At 46.0% G+C, this 14,081-nt stretch overlaps 1 protein-coding gene and 1 pseudogene across 1 annotated transcript in view; one reads left to right on the top strand and one right to left on the bottom strand.

The window, feature by feature from the left end:
• GPR39 (G protein-coupled receptor 39) overlaps positions 1-14,081 on the bottom strand; it is a 282,449-nt gene that overhangs the window by 108,931 nt on the left and 159,437 nt on the right. The window lies entirely within an intron of this gene.
• Positions 4,106-4,805, top strand: LOC129537970 (small ribosomal subunit protein eS8 pseudogene; annotated as a pseudogene).

The following is a 14,081-nucleotide window of genomic DNA, read 5'->3' as shown; positions in this document are numbered from 1 at the left end:
TCGATGACCCAAGAAATACAAACAATCATTTCTATGGTTTCATCCCCAAGACTATGCGGAAAAGACCATTTAGGCAGGATGGCTAGCTAGCAGAGTCCAAGCTTGCTGCTAGTGGTGGCCATCCTTGATACCACTTGAGCAAACAGCCTGAGAGAACTGTGTCTGGTAGAAAGCAGCCTCCTATAGACACCAGGGATCCTTGGATCAGCCATACATGAACTTCTATTTCAAATTTGGCTCAGAATGAGCCTCTCTCTTGTTTCCAATCCAAAGAGCTGTGACTAATAAGAGTTCTCAGGGAAAAACAATGAACCTATGAGGCCATTGTGGTGTCCCGGTTTGATCTGGAGAGTCAGGCTGGGAATCAAAGGGAAGAGCAAATCCAGAAGCTGGTGTTGATTCTCCTTCATACATCCAGCCCCCTGGGGACCTGTCTTAGAGTCTCACAGAAAAGGGACTTCTCATCACCAGGGAGTACAAAGAAAGAACTGCTGAAGTAGGTGGTTAGCATGGCTTGGAGACACCTGGAGGAAACAGCAGAAAGGTCCACCCATATGAGTCCATCTGGGTTGAAAGATCTGAGGTCACCAGAGTAGCTCATACTGGGCACTGTGGAAGGCAGGGGAGGAGAGGAAGGTACACCAGGGTAGCCAGGAAAGCTGAAGGTCAGAAACACACATGAGCTCCTCCCAAGGATCTGTAGACTGAGTTCTGGCTGGGGAGAAGCTGGGGGAGGATTTAGTGATTTTGATTCTAATATATCCGCCCACCACCCCTCAACGTGTCCAGCCCTGAGCCATAGGAACTTCCCAGCCCTCAAGACTTGGCTCCAATCCTTCATCCTCCCTAGGAGTTTGCAGGCTATTCCAGGACTCATAGATCTTCCCATGTGGGCTCTGCTGGCATTTAGCATCTGTGCCATGATTTAGCGCTTAATTATACTGACTTGCATCAAATGCTCTGCTCTTTATAGGGTTAGTTTCATTTTTCAAAAAGAGACTGAAAGTTGATTGAAAACCAGGCCTCTGTTGCCATTGCTTAGGTGCTGCCTACACTCCAACCCCAGCCATGCTCTAAGAAGACTCCCAGCAACCCCTAGTATCCATGGATTGAGAGTCCATTCCTCAGGTCCTAGCCTGCATTTATAGTCATTTACATCCAAGGACAAGGGTAATGAAACTTCAATTAAAGATGCCCAACTGGCTGACTTTAATTAACCATTCAGTCTATCTGCTTCTTTTTCTTTACAGTTTTTCTTCCCAAAGATCTTTATTCTAGGAATGTAAGATGGATTTTTTTTAAACTCCTCATTTTCTCCTCTCACAAACTGCAGAAAGAGCTTGGGTTATAGAGTCTTTTTTAAAAAAATCGTTTTAACCTGACCACGACCAGAACGTAGAAGTTTTCATGACAGAGTAATGGTAAACCATCCTGATTTAAATACCAAGATGTGACTCGAATAACAGGTACTCCAAAGGGACTGCGTCTGCTCAGTCATAGGGTAGATTCCAATTGTCTGTGCAAGATGTCAATTCAGAAGTTAGCTCAGGTTTGGACACTAAGAAGACAGCCTTTGTTTAATCATTTCTTACTAAGAAAATAAAGGGGAATTTAAAAAATGGAATGGGGTGTGTGGAATAGAGGGAATTTAAAGTACCTACTTAAGACTATGTGGGCAAAATTCATTCAGCAAACACCTTGGAGCTGTCACTCACAAAGCACACAGTATCCAGTGAGTAAAAGGTCTGCTAAGAGACAGGCTGGGACCTGGGACCCTTTGCTACAATGCCTGCACCTGGTCAAATGTCTAATTGACCAAAAAAAACAAAACAAAGAAACTATAAGCGACTAAAAATAACTGTGTAAGCATGCATGCCCAGTTGGGACAAATTATGGACAACAAGAGACAAAAAGACCAAAAAGAAACCCAACTGCCACTTCTGAGGAGCCAGGAGAAAAAGCAAGATGTTGAGAGCAAAACCTGGGTACGTTGAGTGTCCCCTGAACACAGTACCACCCACAGGGTGGGGAGGCCACCTAAGCCACTACCCACCCTTAGCCTCACCCCATGTAAGCAGCCAGCGTGCTGCCCCTTGGGGAGCAAGCAGACAAGCGAACTTACTTGTTTTCGCTCTCCCTTCTACAGCAGGAGCCCTGAATAGACTATGCCTGAACAATTGCACTCATCTCACATGCTAGTAAAGTCATGCTCAAAATTCTCCAAGCCAGGCTTCAGCAATACGTGAACCGTGAACTCCCAGATGTTCAAGCAGGTTTTAGAAAAGGCAGAGGAACCAGAGATCAAATTGCCAACATCCACTGGATCATGGAGAAAGCAAGAGAGTTCCAGAAAAACATCTATTTCTGCTTCATTGACTATGCCAAAGCCTTTGACTGTGTGGATCACAATAAACTGTGGAACATTCTGAAAGAGATGGGAATCCCAGACCACCTGACCTGCCTCTTGAGAAACCTGTATGCAGGTCAGGAAGCAACAGTCAGAACTGTACATGGAACAACAGACTGGTTCCAGATAGGAAAAGGAGTACGTCAAGGCTGTATATTGTCACCTTGCTTATTTAACCTATATGCAGAGTACATCATGAGGAACGCTGGGCTGGAAGAAGCACAAGCTGGAATCAAGACTGCTGGGAGAAATATCAATAACCTCAGATATGCAGATGACAGTACCCTTATGGCAGAAAGTGAAGAGGAACTCAAAAGCCTCTTGATGAAAGTGAAAGAGGAGAGTGAAAGGTTGGCTTGAAGCTCAACATTCAGAAAACAAAGATCATGGCATCTGGTCCCATCAATTCATGGGAAATTGATGGAAAAACAGTGGAAACAGTGTCAGACTTTATTTTTTTGGGCTCCAAAATCACTGCGGATGCTGACTGCAGCCATGAAATTAAAAGACACTTACTCCTTGGAAGGAAAGTTATGACCAACCTAGATAGCATATTAAAAAGCAGAAACATTACTTTGCCAACAAAGGTCCGTCTAGTCAAGGCTATGGTATTTCCCGTGGTCATGTATGGATGTGAGAGTTGGACTGTGAAGAAAGCTGATCGCCGAAGAATTGATGCTTTTGAACTGTGGTGTTGGAGAAGACTCTTGAGAGTCCCTTGGACTGCAAGGAGATCCAACCAGTCCATTCTAAAGGAGACCAGTCCTGGGTGTTCATTGGAAGGACTGATGCTAAAGCTGAAACTGCAATACTTTGGCCACCTCATGCGACGAGTTGATTCACTGGAAAAGAATCTGATGCTGGGAAAGGTTGGGGGCGGGAGGAGAAGGGAACGACAGAGAATGAGATGGCTGGATGGCATCACCAACTCTGTGGACATGAGTTTGAGTGAACTCCGGGAGTTGGTGATGGACAGGGAGGCCTGGCGTGCTGTGATTCATGGGGTCGCAGAGAGTCAGACACGACTGAGTGACTGAACTGAACTGAACTGAATTGAAGTAGACATAGGAAGATTCTGGATTGAAACACAAGGGTTCTCTGCGCCCTTGGGGAGGGTGATTTCAGAATTATGGAAAGGCGAAGCCATACGACTATGGAGGGAGAGGAGGAGGCGTGTGGGAAAGGAGCCACGAGTCGGCACGACTCTCTACATGGAGGAGTGAAGACGCCCAGTTAGAGCCGCTGAGGAACACTAGTGGAGGAAGGATGTCTTTTCTTTCTTTTCTCTTTAAGACAGAAGAAACCTGAACAGTCGTGAGAAAAGAATTAGTGAGAAATAACCTCAGAGCTGTGAGGAGAAAGGATAGTTGATAAAGTGATACCACAAAATCCCCACAAAGGCAGGATGAAACAATATGAGAACTAAAATGAAAAAAAAGATACAAACTTATTTATGAAACAGAAACAGACCCAACAGTCATAGGAAACAAACCTATGGTTACCGAAGCTGATGGGTGGGGTGCTGGAGGAATAAATTGGGAGTTTGGGACTAGCACTGCACACTACTGTATGTGAAACAGATAACCAACAAGGACCTACCATATAGCACAAGGAACTATAGTCAATACTTCATAATAACCCATAAAGGGAAAGAATCTTAGAAAGGATATAGAAGCTCTTTCCAGCCAGGGCCGAGCGATGGGCATCTCTTGGGACAACTGGCACAAGCGCCGTAAGACCGGGGACAAGAGAAAGCCCTACCACAAGAAGCGGAAGTATGAGCTGGGACGCCCCGCTGCCAACACAAAGATTGGCCCCCGCTGCATACACACAGTCCGTGTGCGGGGAGGCAACAAGAAGTACCAGGCCTTGAGGCTGGATGTGGGAAACTTCTCCTGGGGCTCGGAGTGTTGTACACGCAAGACAAGAATAATCGATGTTGTCTATAATGCATCCAACAATGAACTGGTCCGTACCAAGACCCTGGTGAAGAACTATATTGTGCTTATCGACAGCACACCGTACCGACAGTGGTACGAGTCTCACTATGCACTGCCCCTGGGCCGCAAGAAGGGGGCCAAGCTGACTCCTAAGGAGGAAGAGATTTTAAACAAGAAACGATCAAAGAAAATTCAGAAGAAATACGATGAGAGGAAAAAGAATGCCAAAATCAGCAGTCGTCTAGAGGAGCAGTTCCAGCAGGGCAAGCTTCTTGCATGCATCGCTTCAAGACCAGGCCAGTGTGGCCGAGCAGACGGCTATGTGCTAGAGGGAAAAGAGCTCGAGTTCTATCGAAGGAAGATCAAGGCCCGGAAAGGCAAATAAACCCTCTTCCCTCCTGTCTTAGCTCATCTAATAAAGGCGTTTACTGTTCTAAAAAAAAAAAAAAAAAAAGAAAGGATATAGAAATATATTTGTATAACGGAGTCACTGTACTGTACACGTGACGCTAACACAGCATTGTAAATCAGCTCTCCTTCAACTTAACTAATCAATTTAAAAAAGAAAAAACCTAAGTATGGACCAGAAGTAGAGACATTAGAGGGAAGATAAGAATGAAATAAAGGGCAAGACAGAGGTCATGAAGCCTGGAGGTGTTCCAGGCTGCACGGCAGGCAATCAGGTGTTCATTCGGTTTAAGAACCAGGAATTACCCCACCCCACCCCTTTGGGTCATCTCAGGGCACCAGGCTGAGTTTCCTGTGCTGTGCAGCCACGGCTTCCAGCTGGCTGTTTTGCACATGGTAGTGTATATATTTCAATGCTACGGGAGGAGATCTGTGTATACACATGGCCGATTCATGAGGCTGTACAGTAGAAACTAACACAATGTGTAAAGCAATTATATCCCAATTTAAAAAATGCAGACACACACACATACAAAAAAAAGAATGATGAAAACAGGGAGTTCCCTGGCAGTTCTGTGGCTAGGACTCAGTGCTCCCAATGCAGGGGGCATGGGTTCTACCTCTGGTCCAGCAACTAGATCCCACATGCTGCAGCAAAGATCCTGCATGCCGCACAGCCAAATAAATAAATAATTTTTAAAAGGAAATGACGAACACAAAAGAGCAGACAGCATTGTTGGGGAAAGGGAGGATGTGAAGGTGGAGAAACCACAGAGGAGCAGAGATGGAGCCTAAATACAGAGGATCGGGTCCCAGGGAGGCCAGTGGGCAGAGGGGGTGGGGCAACATTTTTAGAATTTGAGAAGCAAGTGAGGTGCTCATATATGTGCCAGATGCAGGCTTCTGGGAGAAGACAGAACCCCAACAGGGACGGAAGACAGAAGGGACATAGATGGAGTAGGGCTGTCAGAGCCTGGATGATGCTGGAGAAGAGAATGTTCAAGAGCCTCACTGAGCCAAGGAGAAGCCAGGAGAAGAGCGTAGGGCATGTGGACAGAACTCCTTCCTTCCAGGAGAAGGAAGAAAATGCTGGGGGTGGGGAGAGGGTACATGGAGACAGGGCAGGCAGGCTCCCAGGGAGTCTCAGTGAAGCCCCTTAGAACCAGGGGAGACAACAGTCTGATACCCACACGCCCAGTCCTGCTCTGAAGCCCAAGGCTCTGTCTGGGTATGGGGAACTAGTCCCAGAGGAGGACTGGCTCCAGGGTGCTCAGCACTCTGAACTGAGGCCACACTGGATTCCGGGGCTCAGCCCCCAAAGCCGGAGGACCCTGTCCCTGACAGGCCACCCCCCCAGGTCCCTCTCCCACCAGAGTTACCATCCCCAGTGGGGTGCAGCCTCTGGGAAAGTGTGACACCATGGCTCAGCCATGGCCTTGGCATAACCAGCAACAAGTAGGCAGCCGTGGGCTCTGTGCACCTGTCAAGTAGGCAACTGGCTGAGCTGGAACCTGGGCTCAGTTACACCGGCCCTGGCGCCGGTGCTGACTTGGCAAATCACTCAAATTATTTTGATAGATTCCAGGAGGAGAAAACTACAGGAAAAACTCCAGTCTTTCTCCACTACAGAAACCAACGGTCTCTCTTCTCACTCTTTGTAATTACTTCACCTCTTGCTCACTGCATCATAAAGAGGGGGAATCTATCAAGAAATAGTCAAAACTGTCGCTTACAAACACCAAAAACTTACAATATGCCAGATGCTGTGCTAAATCCATTAAACGAATCACAGCAACAACTTTTCCAGGTAGATGCTAATCCCATTGCACAGATGGTAAAACCAAGGCACACAGTGTGACTGATGCAAATCACACAGTCAGTAACGAGGATTCAAGCCTGAATTAGCCTGACTCCAGCCAGACTTCCATGGTCAGCATCCACCGCACTAAGTACTCAACAATAGACATGCCTTCTACAGGAAGCCTGTCCAGCAAGGTCATTTTGAGGCTCCTCAGAGCTGGGTGGGCGGCTTAATCAGAGCTGACAGCGCTTCACACTCACAGAGGTGCTGTGCGTGTCAGGCAAAGTATCATCTCAAAGGCCTCTCTGGACACCTGGGGTCTGGGATCATGGTCTGCTTCTGGCCTAGGCCTGCTAGAAGGCTGGGTGGAACATGCAGCCTTGCAAAGCAAGAAGCCTAGACAATAGGGCCTTCTCAATTGACAGATTTAGCAGCTCCATGACCTTGTTAAGACCTCATGGTAAAGTGGTAAAGACTCCACCTGCCAATGCAGGAGACATAGGTTCAATCCCTGGTCTAGAAGATCCCACATGCCGAGGTACAACTAAGCCTATGCACCACAATTGCTGAAGCCCATGTGCCCTAGAGCCCAAGCTCCACAACACAGTGAGAAGCCCACATGCTGCAGCTAGAGAGTAGCCCCCACCCCAACTTTCACTGCAACTAGAGAAAAGCTCAGGCAGCAACAAAGACTCAGCACAGCCAAAATAAATAAATAAATTTTAAAGACCTAGGTTCCTTATAACACTTCACTTTGTAATTATACAGAAATATTTTGGCCACCTGACTTGAACAGACAACTCATTGGAAAAGACCCTGATGCCGGGAAAGACTGAAGGCAGGAGGAGAAGAGGATGACAGAGAATGAGATGGTTGGATGGCATCACCGACTCAGTGGACATGAGTTTGAGCAAACTCTGGGAGATGGTGAAGGACAGGGAAGCCTGGCGTGCTGTAGTCCACGGGGTCACGAAGAGTTGGACGTGACTTAGCAACTGAAAAATAACAATATGCTCAGGGCATGGCTACTCACATTTAGACAGTTGTATGGCTCCAGGCATCTTATCCTCACCCAGCAACTCGAAATACTAGGAAAGAGAAAGGAAGACTGCCCTTCTTAAAGGAAGAGGAGACCTTTTTCTAAATCTCTCCCACTCCCATCCCTGAGTTCTCATATGTTTCACGGGCCAAAATGGATCTTTGCCTGAATGTAAATAAACCACTAGCAAGAACTGAAATACTATGATTATATTATATCTCCAGAGAATCCTTAGAACAACAAACCTCAATCTTGGATGCACATTTTAATCATATGGGAGTTTTTAAGACCCACTCCAGACCAATTAAATCAGAATGTCTGGGAGTGTAACCCAAGTGTCAGCATTGTTTGAAGAATTCCTCGGGAGTTTTTAATGAGCAGCCAGGGTAGATAATCACTGTTTGAACTAATCACACATTACCACCTGCTGCTGGGCTAGAGGCCTGAGGAAATTCTGGGTTCTGCCAGAGGCAAAGAAAGTAGATGGAGATGGATGCTGTGTGGGTTGTAGTCAGTCCCGTTGGCAAGACTCAGAAATACAAAACACAGAACAGGAAGATGTTCACAGAAAGGAAAGGGGATTGGAGGGAATGCCGGGGGAGGAAACATACATACAACATGATCAGGGAGTGTCCAGCTGGGAGGGTAGCAGAGTATGTGGGGACCCAACATTTATCCTAAGCTCCTTTAGGATCTCATACCACACGGTAATCCTGTGTATCATCTATTCCTCAGGCCCAGCCTCAGCATAGCCCTGAGTTTTTTCTCCTCCATCCATGGTATACCAACAGCACTGCAAAAAGAAGATGATGAGCTATGGGGGATGGTAGTGAGAACTTTCTGACACAACTTTCTCTTAATGACAAAAAAAGATCACTGAAAGAAACACTCCTGGTTTGGAGATTTTTCTACGGTCTAACTTTACCTCTGATCTCCTAGGAAACTCATCCAACTGAATGTGCTCATAAAGACTCTAAATGGCACAAATGCCTCTGTTGATTCACAAGGAGAGTCCTTAAGAAGACTGTGACTTGGGAGATGTTTCTCTACGGGTAACCTTTAACCTTTCTTCTCTCAATCTGTCTTATTGACAAATATCAGTGGTAGCAACCCTGTCTGAACACTGGAATCTGGGAAGCTTCTAAAATATCTCATTGCCCCCATACTCAGACCATGAAATCAGAATCTCTAAGGAAACCAAACATGGAACAATGGACTGGTTCCAAATTGGGAAAGGAGTATATCAAGGCTGTATATTGTTACCCTGCTTATTTAACTTATATGCCGGGTACATCATGTGAAATGCAGGCTGGATGAAGGACAAGCTGGGATCAAGACTGCTGGGAGAAATATCAATAACCCAGATATGCAGAAGACACCACCCATATGGCAGAAAATGTAGAGGAACTAAAGAGCCTCTTGATGAAAGTGAAAGAGGAGAGTGAAAAGGTTGGGTTAAAACGCAACATTCAAAAAACTAAGATCATGGCATCTGGTCCCATCACTTCATGGCAAATAGATGGGGAAACAATGGAAACAGTGAGAGACTTTATTTTCTTGGCCTTCAAAATCACTGCAGATGGTGACTGCAGCTGTGAAATTAAAAGGCTTTTGCCCATTAGAAGAAAAGCTATGACCAACCTAGAGAGCATATTAAAAAGCTGAGACATTACTTTGCTGAAAAGGTCCATTTAGTCAAAGCTATGGTTTTTCCAGTAGTCGTGTGTGTGTATGTGAGAGTTGGACTACAAAGAAAGCTGAGTGCTAAAGAACTGATACTTTTGAATTGCGGTGTTGGAGAAGACTCTTGAGAGTCCTTGGACTGCAAGGAAATCAAGCCAGTCCATCCTAAAGGAAATCAGTCCTGAATATTCATTGGAAGGACTGATGCTGAAGCTGAAGCTCCAAAACTTTGGCCACCTGATGCGAAGAACTGACTCATTTGAAAAGACCCTGATGCTGGGAAAGAGTGAAGGAGGGAGGAGAAGGGGACGATAGAGGATGAGATGGTTGGATGGCATCACTGATTTGATGGACGCAAGTTTAAGCAAGCGCCAGGTGTTGGTGATGGGCAGGGAAGCCTGGCATGCCGCAGTCTATGTGGTCGCTAAGAGTCAGATATCACTGAGTGACTGAACTGAACTGAAGGAACAATCATAGGCATCAATAGTTTTTAAAACTCCCCAAACAATTCCAATGTGTAGCCGAAGTTGAGAACCCCTATCCTATGTTCAAGATCCAAGAAAACTTGATCTGAGTATATTCATTAAAAAAAAAAAGTTTCATATAAGAATCCCCATCAGTGAATCATGTAGTTGTTGGAGAATTTACCTCCTGAAGCATTAAGTTTATAAGACTGGATGGGGAGTGGTACCACCTGCACCTTTTTGGACAATGTAGGATGCCTTTTTCCCAAATGATGCTGATAGCTAACTTGACACAGGCCACAGAAAGGAGATGAGGTGGAGGAGGGCATCTGTAGCCTACCTAGCCATGACAGACACTAATTCAGGTTTGACATCTGTTAATAGGGTAGCATAAAGAGGAAAAAAAAATTGAACACAGACTGCAAGAAGGGAGGGAAATGCCATTAGCGATGACCCAGAAATTTACAATAATTGAGCCCATTAGTTTTATTCATTTATTATGTGTAATGCCACTTTGCATGTTTCCAGGGAAGGGATGGCCACCTTGAGGGCCAGTTGAGGGTCACTCGGGCAGCTGGGGAACTTGGGGACATTCATTTGGTGGCAAAGGTGGCTGGGCCCTCGTTGTCTAGAAGTTTAATTTGTAAACTTTTTTTATTTGCTCCTTTCTCTCCAGAACAGATAATCACTTTCATCCTGGGGAGGATTCCTGCTCCAGTCACTTTGGGTCAGCTGGGAGGATAAAAAGCTTCATGACAGGTCGAGTTTCCCATCTTCTCATAGCAATGGGTTTTTCTGTCAAAGTAAAAAGGGTTTTAGGGACTGTGGGAGGATGAGCTGCAGTCAGGGATCTGACACTTGATGTCAGAATTGCCAGGGAGCTTTTATAAATCCTGATGTGGACACCAGGCCGCATCCCATACCAATTACAGCAGAATCTCTGGAGGAGGTGGAAGCCAGGTCCAGGATACTTGTTGAAGCCCCTCAGGTGATTTCAATGTGCAGCCACGTTTGAGAACCAGTAAGCCAGGGGCAGCTTCTCTGGTGGCTCAATAGTGAAGAATGCCGGTGCAGGAGATGCGGGTTTGATCCCTGATCTGGTTAAGATACCCTGGAGAAGGAAATGGCAACCCCTTTCAGTATTCTTGCCTGGGAAATCTCATAGACAGAGGAGCCTGGCAGGCTACAGCCAATGGGATCGCAAAGAGACAGACAGGACTTAGCAACTAAATAATCCAATCCAATCAAGCCAGGGGTGTGATCCTCAAACCCCCAGGCTACCATTAGAAGCCCCTGGGAACTTTTGAAGTTACCAATGTCAAAGTCCCCCACCCAGAGACATTCATCTAACTGGCCTGGGGTAAGGTCTGAGTGTCAGGATTTTTGAAAGTCCCGCAGATAGGACTATACCAAGCAGAAGAGTTGAGAAGCACAGCTGGAGGGTGGTGGCTGATCACAGCTAGACGGTGGTCACCATCACTGTATCCTGGCACAGATCAGAGTCTCCCAAGGAGCTTGGGAAGAGGGTCCAGGCTCTGACCTTTCTCTGATGGGCTTGGGACCCTGACTGCTTTCTGAGCACTCCTGGTGATTCTCACACCCTTGTTCACAAGCAGGGGGATGCAGGGTCTGACCAGATCTTTTATATGAGACGTGCATCTGAGCAGTTTTGCAGGCCTGAACTTTTGTAAGCTGGCTGCTAATTTTCAGTGTTAAGGGAAGCATCCATTTGAAAGAATACCATAGCACAGGGGTCCTCATGGCACCCAGTCCATGGACTGCTACTGGTGGGTGGCTTGTTAGGAGCCAGGCCACACAGCAGGAGATGAGTGCTCAGGCCAGCAATTGAAGCTTCATCTGTATTTTCAGCCCCTCCCCATCACTCATATTACTGCTCAGCCTCCTGTCAGAGTCTGCATTATGGTGAATTGTATAATTATTTCACTGTACATCACAATGTAATAATAATAGAGATAAAGTGCACAATAAATGTAACACGTTTGAATTATCTCCAAACCATCCCCCTTTCTCTGTGCCTGGTCCATGGAAAAATTGTCTTCTGTGAAACCAGTTTCTGGTTCCAAAAAGGTTGGGAACTGCTGCCATGGCAGATAGATCTTTAGTGAAATGAAGAATCCACTTATATAGTCACCCACTCTCAATATTTGGCCTGTTTTCAAACTCCATGTTCTGAGCTAGCGAAGCTTGTGTCTGTGTTTACAATCCTATGGGCTAAACACACCTTTTAAAAATGAGCTTCATCTTAACCTCATCTCTGGATTCAGAGAGATCACGGTCACTTCATGTAGCAGGATTCATTCAATAATGGCAGGGTAAAAAGACAGGACCACATTCCGGGGGCTGCACATGCTCTGCCAGGACGTTATGGAGTGACACTGCTTCTTCAACAGGGAGACTTTTCACTTGTGTTATGTTCATGTTTCTGTGTAATGATGAATGTCCAAACAACACAAACTTTGGATTTAAGTCTTGCCCGAACAACACAATGAGCTTTCAATTCTGTTTTTCTGTTTTACTGCACAAGCTAGTTAGGAAGTTAGAGATGGATGAATGAATTCATTTTCCACACTGAGTGCCTACCATGTGCTGGGTTTTGGTGCCATGTAAACGGGACATCATCCCTGCCATCAAGGGGCTCCCTTGGTGGGGACAGAGAAAGGTGGTGGTGTGGAGGAAGCCACGTGTTAGGAGGTTCAGAAAGGAACATTTTTCCTAGCCTGGGTGGGGGATCCCAGAAGGCTCTGTGTAAGTGATGACGCTTGAATAGGGTTATCAAAGCTCAGAGACAGCAGTTGGCCATGCGGGGTACGGGTGGGATAGAGTGGGAGGCAGCTCACATTGTGGACTGAAGACCACATCTGTGCACATGCAGAGCGTCTCAGAGATGCCTGGGGAGGTGGATCAGAATGGCATGGGTAAAGGGCCTTTTATGGACCCACATAAGATGGGTCTGGAGAATTAGGCAGGGCCAATCATGGAAGGGGCTTCCCAGATGGCACTAGAGGTAAAGAATCTGCCTGCCAATGCAGGAGACATAAGAGACTCGGGTTCGGTCCCTGGGTCAGGATGATCCTCTGGAGGAGGGCATGGCAACTCACTCCAATATTCTTGGCTGGAGAATCCCATGGACAGAGGAGACTGGCGGGCTACAGTCCATACAGCCATAAAGGGTTATACATGACTGAAGCGACTTAGCATGCATGCATGCAATCATGAAAAGTCTCCTTATAATATGCCCCCAAGACACTTGCAGAGCACACCAAAGAATTTTTCCAAAGGCAATGGAACATCATTGAAGGATTTGTGAACAGAGGACCAAACATAATCCAATTTGAGTTTGAAAGAACATACTTTAGTGGCGGTGTGGAGGATAGATTTGAGGGAGGAGAGACGAAAGCCATGTCTCTTAACCTGGGTCCCACAGCCTGACTTTCTAATGTAATTGGTTTGGGGTGGTGTCTGGGCATCAGAATTGTTCAAAGTTCTCCAAGGGATTTGGACATGCAGTAGGGCTTGAAAGTCACAGGTGTGTGCAGAGCAGTCTGGTGGAGGCAAAGGCAGTGACCTGGGTAGTGGAAGGAAGGTATTTCATATACTAAGGTAGCAGCTGAAGAGGGCAGAGGACAAGACTATCGCTGATGACATGGGAGGCAAGGAGACGAGACAGGTGTGACTCTCAAGTCTGGGGTTGAGAAAAGGGGAGTGGAGAGGTATGATTTACCTAGAGTGAAACTCCGCAGGTAAAGCAGTTTTAGTAGAGAAGAGAAAGAATCCATTTTTTAAAATGTATCAGGTCTATGGGTGCAGATTTGGATAACTGTTTAATAACTGTAATTTATTCATTTTTCCTTTTTATTGCAGTATAGTTGATTTACAATGTTGTGTTAGTTTCTGGTGTAAAGTGATTCAGTTTATATTACATATGTGTTGTACATATATGTTACACATTCTTTTTCATTAGAGGTTACTGTTGATACAAAGTACTGAATATAGATAGTTCCCTGTGATACAGAGTAGTGAGGCAGGAGGTAAATGCCCCACTATCCAGGGCAAAGTGATTAGAGATTCATTCCCTATGGTTCAAAACTCCAAGAGGAGACTAGAAGGGCAATTAAGGGAGGAGGCTGGGCCCTGCTCAGACACATATTTCTTTTCCTGAAGGCAGGCGATCTCCCCAACCACACATGTGGCCTCCTCCTTGGAGGCCAAAGGGGAGCTATGTCAAGGGATATGCCCTAACCATAAACCTTTTAGGCAAAATTCACCTTTGCTAAGAGATGCGTGCACACACATTGGAGAACCCTGAGATATTCCAAAT

This window comes from Moschus berezovskii, chromosome 2 (assembly GCF_049115385.1).
Source record: "Moschus berezovskii isolate FMDL1 chromosome 2, NW_MosBer_1.0, whole genome shotgun sequence".
Classification (NCBI taxonomy): Eukaryota; Metazoa; Chordata; class Mammalia; order Artiodactyla; family Moschidae; genus Moschus; species Moschus berezovskii.
This window is presented reverse-complemented; position numbering and strand designations above follow the sequence as displayed.